At 40.3% G+C, this 9,437-nt stretch overlaps 1 long non-coding RNA gene across 2 annotated transcripts in view; it reads right to left on the reverse strand.

Moving 5' to 3' along the window:
* Nucleotides 1–9,437, reverse strand: part of LOC140118388 (uncharacterized) — a 32,786-nt gene that overhangs the window by 9,652 nt on the left and 13,697 nt on the right. Inside the window, exon 3 of one of the 2 annotated variants that reach the window (XR_011853188.1) lies at nt 2,313–2,344. The exons of the other annotated variant lie outside the window; for it this stretch is intronic. This is a non-coding gene — a long non-coding RNA (uncharacterized lncRNA). Of the gene's footprint in view, nt 1–2,312; nt 2,345–9,437 lie in introns of those variants that run through there. 2 annotated transcript variants of the gene reach the window in all.

A 9,437-nucleotide genomic window follows, 5' to 3' on the forward strand; every position in this document is an offset into this window, starting at 1 on the left:
TCTTCTAGAGAACATAGATATCTGTGGTGAACAGTAATTTGCCGCAGATCTTTAGAAGTCTTTGAGTGATTGTGACTTTAGGAAGTTTCTTGTCACTTGTACTATTCATTTATGCAAAGTTTGTAAGTAAGTAAGTAACCAGAAATGACAGTTGTAAATGATAGGAATCTGTTTGGATATATTTTTGAATATCGTTTAATAAAAATTGAATTTATGAAACATCACAAGACCTAGCCTAAAACCAATTAAAGACAGGATACGTGGCAGCCTTTCTAGCAGGAAACTGCAATGACCTGTTTGCAGGAAACAAGGAATCGTAAAAAGTCAGCAATTTTAGATGAGAATCTGTCCTCACACTACAGGAAAACTCAGATGAAAACTACCAGGGATGATATTAGCTAAGAGACGTGAGCCCACTAACAGCCCACTTTACATGCCTAAATATTTAAACATAATTGAGCAAATGTAATATCCCTGAGTCATGTGTAAACACATCCCTTAATCTGATACAATAATAACAGAAACTAGAAAGATACGCAAATGAAACCATAAAATTCTATACCATGGAATTTTATACCATACTGTCCAGTGTTATTTGGCCAATGGTGGCATGTGTTGTGAGGGGTTAACAGTGGATGGGCAATATGTTTTCCCTGGGTTTTCTTATTATTATGCAAGGCCTTAATGCGGATGATGTGTTTGCCAAGCTGTAAATACTGTAAATATGCGGAACTATGACTCGATCAAGCTATTTGTTGGATCAGTTGTTTAAAACTCTCCTGGGCTGGCTTTATATGGAATGGATTTGCAGGCTGGTAGTGGGGCGGTCCATTCCACCTCCCAGTTAGGCTAAGACCAGGTTTTGGGTCACCCAGCACAGGTGGTAGCATCCTAATGTGAACCGAAAGGAATCTGACAGGGTGTGCTATAGCCGACTTCCACACCAGGAAAGGTGATAACCCTGCAAGATGACTACATGTCTAAGTGGTGAGTTAGGGGAACCTTTTGTTTAGCTAGCACCCAGACGGGAAGGACTTTTGTTTATGTTTTATGCCTTAGGGTGAAGGCTGTTATTTTGTTCCTGCTGTCTGAAGAAATGTAGACAAGACCTGTTTTGGACTGAACTCTGCTGTCCCTGTCTTGAACTGTATCACAAATCTTCGTTACATCAGTCTCTACTGGTCCAATTCCCTACATACTGTACAAAAGACTCATCAATTTCACTATTTATCTTTCAAAGAGTAAGTTATGATGAAAGACCAAAGCATAAATTGAGCTGTTTTCACTTGAAACCACTTGCACATGTCAGTTTCCTTTTTGGGCAGTGTGTGAAAGGGATTTATATACATTTTATACACTTTGCTGTTTACCACAGCAGATCAGCTACTGATATGTTCATGGGGACTAATCTGTAAGTACATCACAGGAGAGAAAAGCCTCATGTTTGAATAACGTGTAATTTTTTTCAACCAAATACAGGCGGTCCCCTACTTAAGAACACCTGACTTACATACGACTCCTAGTTACAAACGGACCTCTGGATGTTGGTAATTTATTGTACTTTTGTCTAAGGCTACAATGATCAGCTGTAACAGTTATGAAAGGTGTCTGTAACGAAGATTTATTGTTACTCCTGGTTCTTATGACAATCCAACATTTTTAAAATCCAACTGTCACAGAGACCAAAACAATTTTGACTGGGGTTACAATAATAAAGTATACGGTTCCGACTTACATACAAATTCAACTTAAGAACAAACTTACAGACCCTATCTTGTATGTAACCCGGGGACTGCCTGTACAGGAATGTATGCAAAAGAAAGAGCTCTCAGTTTTCTGCAGTCATAAATTCCCTGGCAGATCCCTACATTTTGACCATGTTTAGGAGTGAATTAGAAGCAATTAGGAAAAATAAAAATAACTGTAAACCTCCAATAAGTGACCACATTTTGGAAACTACACAATATTCAACCTCCACACTTATAGTAAGGGGTATAGTGAGCATTTTGGCCCCAATGATTTAGCTGCAGCTTCACAGGCTGTTACAGTGTACAAGGTGTAACTAACCCCTCCCATTGTGTGCTGAGGCTGCATGCCCACAAGCAAGTGCACCGGATCCTTAGCCGTAAGCCCCATATGTCCTACTGTATAGAAACTTCCTAATGGGATAATTACTGTTGTGCAGCATGGAGCCGAAAGCTCTCTGCTCCACTACAGAGACCATATAGCTGTGTACTATGTGGCCGTGATCTGTGCAGTAGGCGATGAAATCCCAATATTGTGTCTCCTGCTTAATGCATCCTGGAGCAGGAGGAAGAATGTTGTGATGTCACCGTGCATCATCCTGTAGATAAGAAAGAGGAAGAGAATAAGGAGTGAAGAGAGATAAGTATTTTTTTTTTAAATGTTTTTAATTACCATATATACTCAAGTATAAGCCGAGTTTTTCAGCACAAACATTGTGCTCAAAAAGCATAACTCGGCTTATACTCTACTCACGGGCAAATGGGCGCCAGGAACTGGCAGGCTATATAATGGGGGGGGGGGGGGATGGGTTGGCTATATACTGCAGGGGCTGGCAGGCTATATACTGCAGGGGCTGGCAGGCTATATACTGGGTGGGGGGGGGTAGGGGCTGGCAGGCTATATACTGGGGGGAATGGGCTGGCTATATACTGCAAGGGCTGGCAAGCTATATACTGGGTGGGGGGGCAGGGGCTGGCAGGCTATATACTGGGTGGAAGCTGTGACCAATGTATTTCCACCCTAGGCTTATACTCGAGTCAATAGGTTTTCCTTGATTTTTGTGTTAAAATTTAGGTACCTCTGCTTATACTTGGGTTGGCTTATACTTGAGTATATATGGTATATAGTGTGTATGGGGTTCTATGAACATTCCTAAGATATTTAATGAGGGTTCCCCCTCCCCCGCTCACAATCACAAAGTGTGTGTGAGGAACTACCACTAAGTGTGGGTGAGGGGGCTATTGCTAAGTGAGGGGGGAGGGAAAAGTGTGGGGTTATAACTAGAGATTATGAAGTTTCTGTAATTAACACTGTGCTGCTTTGGTGAACTTTAGCCTATTTATCTTTAAAAAAAAATCTCCTTCAAAGTCATATTAACCCCTAGGCACACCTGGACGTTATATTACGTCCCTGCGGCTTGATACTTAGCGCACCAGGATTTAGTACAACGTCCTGCTACTGGCACCGGCTCACGAACCAGAAGCAGCGGTTGTCAGCTGTCTATCACAGCTCATATTGCACGCTAACCACACGTTAACGCCTTACATGCTTGATTGCGGCGTGTAAGGGTGTTCCTGCTATGGATCGGATCCCCGTGCCACTTACCAGGGGATCCGATCCGCTTCTGGGCAGCCCCGAAGTCTGCCAAGTGCTCCAGGGCTGCCCGTTCTCCTTGGCAGTCAGACCCCTTCCGGGCCTGACTGTGAACTGTCTGCACCTGGGCATCGCTGGTTCAAGTATGTATAAGTAAAAAAAAAAAGTTAAAAACACTAAAGTTAACACATTAGAATAAATAAAAAATAAATACATAAAAATATCAGCCCCTAAAATGTCACTTTCCCTTAAAAACACTTAATAAAGTATAAAAAAAAAAAAAAACAAATGCACAAAAAAGCCTCTTATTTGGTATTGGCGCGTCCGTAACAATCTGTATAATAAAACAATCGTTACTGGACCTGCACGGTAAAAAAAATGCAAAACGCTCCGAAAAGAGTTCATTTTTAATTAATACCTTTAAAAAATGCTCTAAAAAGTGATTAAAAAAATGTTACGCACTAAACCACTAAAAAAAAACAACTCTTCTCGCAAAAAATAAGCCCCTAACCAGATTTGTCAGCGGAAAAATAAAAAAGTTATGCATATGAAAAGATGGTGATGCTAAAATTAACAAAATTCTCTCCAAATTTGTTTTTATTCAGTAAAATTGAATAAAATACACAAAACCCCCACATATTTGTTATCGCTACGTCCATAACAATCTGCATAATAAAACAGAATTGTTATTGGATCCGCAAAGTGAACCCCTTAAAACACAAACTCAAAAAACTTTCTGAAAAAAAGATGATTTTTAATTAATTTAATTAAAAAATGCTCTAAAAAGTGATTTTAAAAAGTTACGCACTTTAAAATGAGACCACTTAAAAACAATCCTTCTTGCAAAAAAATAAGCCCTTAACCAGATATGTAAGCCGAAAAATAAAAAAGTTATGCATATGAAAGTCGGTGATGCCAAAATTAACATTTTCGCCAAATTACTTTTTACTCAGTTAAAAATGGGAAAAAGAAAAAACTTTATAAATGAGGTCTTTCCGTAATCGTGGAGACCCATAGAATAAAAATAATATACTATTTTTACGGTATGGTAAACGGCCAAAAAAAAAAAAACTAAAAAAGTTCATAAAAATTTATGATTTTTATTTCCGCTCTGGAAAGAGATCTGCTCTGGATGGCGCCTCCTTCCTTCAATGCCCGGCTGTGCGCCCATACAGCAGTCACCACAACATATAGGGTATCGGTGTACTTGGGAGAAATTGGGTATCACACTTTTGTGGAGCATTTTTTCATTTAATCCATTACAAATGTTTAATCTTCCACCCAAAATGAGTGTATTGTCAAAAAATATTACAATTTGTAGACCACACCTCCATTTTGTTTAAACCCCTATAAAACACCTAAAGGGTTAACAAACTTATTAAAAGTGGTTTTTCATACGTTGAGGGGTGTAGTTTCCCTATTGGGGTAATTTACGAGTCTCGCTATAATTTAAGCCTCTCACAGTCAATTAAAAGATGAGCAGGTCCATCTAAATACAGGTTTTGGTGATTTTCCCAAAAATGTGAAAAATGGCACCCAAATTCTGAGTCTCATAACATTCTAGTAAAATATGTGGAATCTTAAAATCCCATGGCAACATAAAGCAGATATTTGGGAAATGTAAGTTATGAATTTATTTGGGAGCTTCGACTATCTGCATCAAAAGTAGAGAATTTAGAACTTTGAAAATAAAGAATTTTTCAAAATTTTTGCCAAATTTAGGTTTTTTTCATAACTAAACACAAAAGATTTCATCCAAATTTTTAAACTAATTTGAAGTACAATGTGTCACGAGAAAACAATCTCAAAATCCCCTGGATATCTCATAGCGTTCCCACGCTATAACCACTTATAGTGACACAGGGCAGATTTGAAAAATGGGACCGCGTCCTAAAAGCCAAAAGAGGCAGAGTCCCGTAGGGGTTAAAATGAACAGAGTAGCCATATTTTGCCAGAGCTGAGTGGGTCATAACAGGAGGGGGGGGTCATAGTACATGACTTCTTTGGTTCTATAAAACCTAGAAACTTGCTTTATATGTTATATAAACCCCATCCCACTGAGGCCCTTTTTCGGTTTTGCGTTTCATTTTTCACTCCCCACATTCAAACATCTGTAACTTTTATTTTTCCATGTAAAGAGCTGCATGTTTTCTGCGTAACAAATTGCACTTACAGTTCCAGTATTTAATATTTCATGATGTGTACTGGGACACAAGAAAAAAAAATTCATATGCAGAGGGAAAAAACGTGTACGGGGCATTTTTGTGGGCTTAGTTTTTATGGCTTTCACTGTGCGCCCAGATAACGTGCCTCCTTTATTCTTTGGGTACGATAACAGGTATACTAAATTTGTATAATGTGTTTTAATACATTTAAAAAAATGAAACCTTCTGTAATAAAATCTTAAATTTGTCATCTTCTGGCGCTAATAACTTTTGCATACTTCGGTGTACGGAACTGTGTGATACGTCATTTTTTGTGAGATGAGATGATGTTTTCATTGCTACCATTTTGAGGACTGTATAGCTTTTTGATCTCTTTTTTATTAAACTTTTTATATGTTTCAAAATGGCAAAAAAGTGGCGTGTGCAGAGAATAGAAACTACTGATGAGAAGAGTCCGACCATAAGATTAGAAGATTTAGTGGGATCCAGGGGCAACCAAATTGTAAACAGCATGACTAACAGAGACAGAAATTATATCTGGGAAATGCTGTATTTTTGTTAATAAAAGTGAATTTGAGAATGTGTTATTTTGTTATCCTAGTCCCCAAACTACAGCCCGCGCACCGTTTCTATCCGGCCCCTGTCGCTTGAAGCGCCAGGCCCCGCGGCCTTCAGCTGTCGGCAGGAAGCTCCTGCCCGTCACTGTATAGTGCTCGGTGCGGCCGGAAGACAACCTCAACTCTTTGAACCTGTATGCGTGTCCGCGCGATGACGTCATCAAGTGGCAGTGCACCCCTTCCTGTCCGGCAGCAGCAAGAAGAAAAAAGGCGCTGGAGCCACTGCCGCAGGTGAGTACAGGATTTTTTTTAAAAAAATTAATGGTTGGGGGGTTGCATAGGAAATAATTAATTATGAGGGGCAACACCAGGTCTCCCCTCTAGAGTTCTACAATCTCCCTCTATCCTCTTGGGATAATTATCTCGCTAATATAAAATACGACTGGAGAGTCCAGCAATGTTCCTGAGTGTGAATGCTGTATGTCTGTGGGGAGAATAGAGACCAGAAAGGGATATCATGTCATAATGCTATACAGATCCGACTCCTAGAAAGGACTTGACGATTCATTGACATGTTGTGATGCAGACTCCTGTATTGTTGTACCGGGGAATAGGATGGAGGGTGGGATATGGGAATGTGCTGTTAAGTGTTGTTTCCATTGTTGTAAATGGAAAATGTGTTGGCGTTATTAATAAAAACGATCTGATTTAAAAAAAAAAGTTATGAGGGGCAGCACAGGAAATAATTAATGGTGGGGGCAGGGTAGGAAATAATTAAGGGTGGGGGGCAGCATAGGAAATAATTAATGGTGGAGAGGTAGCATAGGAAATAATTAATGGTGGGGGGGCAGCATAGGAAATAATTAATGGTGGAGAGGAAGCATAGGAAATAATTAATGGTGGAGGGGCAGCATAGGAAATAATTAATGCTGGGGGGCATATGAAATAATGGTGGAGGGGCAGTCAAGTAATTAATGGGGGGAGGGAGGGCAGCATATTTAATAATTAATTGACCCAATTCATTAATTGGGCCAATATATAAAATAGATCACTAGGAGGTGCAGTATATTAAATAATAAATTCAGGGGGGGGGGGGGCCAGTGTATTACGGATGCGGTCACATGTACCGTTATTTATTTTTAAACTTTAGTCCAGCCCTCCAAGGGTCTGAGAGGGACAGTGAACGGCCCCCTATGTAAAAAGTTTGGGGACCCCTGGCTTAGAGAGTTCCTCTGCCCACACCCTGAGATTTTGCACAGAGCAGCATAGAGAGTGATAGGAGCTAAAACAGTAATACAACTGGATAAAATTGTAAAAGTAAGGGGGTTAAAGCTAGGGGATTGAAATGTGAGAATTTTCTTTTGTGGGAAAACCCCTTTAACCTTTAAAGGGAACCTGTCAGTTAAATATATCTTCAAAAATTGCTATTATACAGCAGTACAACAATCTCTATATTCTTTCTCCTCTTGCCTGTAAAGTTCCAAAGTCTGTTTGTAAATTTGCCCCTTACATTCTTTAAGTATTGACTTTGTGGGAATACTCGTTTTAAAGGGGCTCTTCTGTGGACATTACATTAAAGGGGGTTCGCTGTTGTGGACATTATAGAAAAAGGGGTATTATTGTGTGCCCTTTTCTACAGCCTGCTTCTTGAGAAGACAGACAACAGAAAAAGGAGCACTATCAGGAGGAGGCCACAAAAAAAGTTGCAGCTGCAGGAAGGGGGGCAATTTAGACCACAAGGGCTGCTGAAAATAGCAATATGCAGCAAACGCCCACCTTGTATGGAGAGGGCTCATAGTAAGAGGTTAAAGGACATCTACCATCAATATCAAGCATGATGAACCAAGCTCTCTGATGGAGGTAATCTTCTTATATTTGTTATCCATTGCCTCCTTTCTTCTAAAATCAACTTTTTAAATTATGCTAATGAGCCTGAGTGGCTATCCTGTTATCTGGTTTTACAGAATTTTACATCGTCTTATAACCCGCTTCCTCAGTACTGAAAATACAGCATGAAATACTTATTGCACATGTTCTGAGCAGGGGCGCACCTGCCATGAGGCGAGTTGAGAATCAGGCGCACCTCCAACTAGGCGATGGGTCGGCATTGTGCTCCTGCCAGACGACACATCCCTCTACCCGCCGGCACATCCGCCCGCTCCCTGGCTGTCCAGCACATCCCCCTGACCGCCCCATGTTACTCTGCCTACATTTTATACTACATGGCTGTATGCTAGATGTATAACATACCACATGGCGATATGCTGTATCTATTTTGCATTGCTTTATTTTCAGTCATTGCTAACCGTCTGTAAAGCCAGAACACAGATGAGCTAGGGTAGCCCCTCAGGCTCAATTTTAAAAGGTTATTTTAGAAGAAACGAGGCCATGGATAACAAACTGTGCAGATTCCTCCACCTGAACTCTAACCATCATGGTGATTACAGCAGGAACTCCTTGTATCATCTTTCCCTGGTGGTTGGTGTCTCCTTTCCAGCACTGTGATAAATCTGTGAAACCAGCCAGTGCATAGTCTGTGATGTACTTCTAGCCTTAGGGTGAAGACACACATGGCGTTTTTGGGCCGTTTTTGGGCCGTTTTTACTAAGTGCGTTTTCAGATCGTTAAAAACGCATGCGTTAAAAAACGCATCCGTTTTTTAAAAACGCATCCGTTTTTGAAAACGCATGCGTTTTTGTCAGTTTTTCCGAAATTGCGCAATGAAAAACGGACAAAAACGCATGCGTTTTCAAAAAACGCATGCGTTTTTAAAAAACGGATGCGTTTTTTAACGCATGCGTTTTTAACTATCTGAAAACGCACTTAGTAAAAACGGCCCAAAAGCGGCCCAAAAACGCCATGTGTGTCTTCACCCTTAGGGTGAAGACACGTGGCGTTTTTAGGCCGTTTTTAGTTAGTGCGTTTTCAGATCGTTAAAAACGCATGCGTTTTTGACCAGTTTGAATTAAGATAATTGGTCAAACCTGTCAAAAACACATGCGTTTTTTAACGATTTGAAACCGCACTAACTAAAAACGGCGTAAAAATGCCACATGTGTCTTCACCCTCAGGCTGCATCTACACGATGCGTTGCATTTTTTTACACATTCCAAAGGCTTCAAACGTGATCACATGCTGAGGTTACGTTGCGCTTTAATTGCATTTGCTAAAACGCAATGTAACCTTAGCATGTGGTCATGGTTATAGCCTTTGGAATGCATCAAAAACACACAAAACAACGTGTGAACGTGGACTTAGGGTGCCTAGAAGCTGTGTCTCATCCCATCTTAGAACAGTATGTTGCTCATTAACTCCTCCTGGACAGCCTGCTGACTTTAGACATCAACGGGTGCAGGTCCGGAGTCTGCAACAATTT

Source organism: Engystomops pustulosus, chromosome 2 (assembly GCF_040894005.1).
Source record: "Engystomops pustulosus chromosome 2, aEngPut4.maternal, whole genome shotgun sequence".
Taxonomy (NCBI): Eukaryota; Metazoa; Chordata; class Amphibia; order Anura; family Leptodactylidae; genus Engystomops; species Engystomops pustulosus.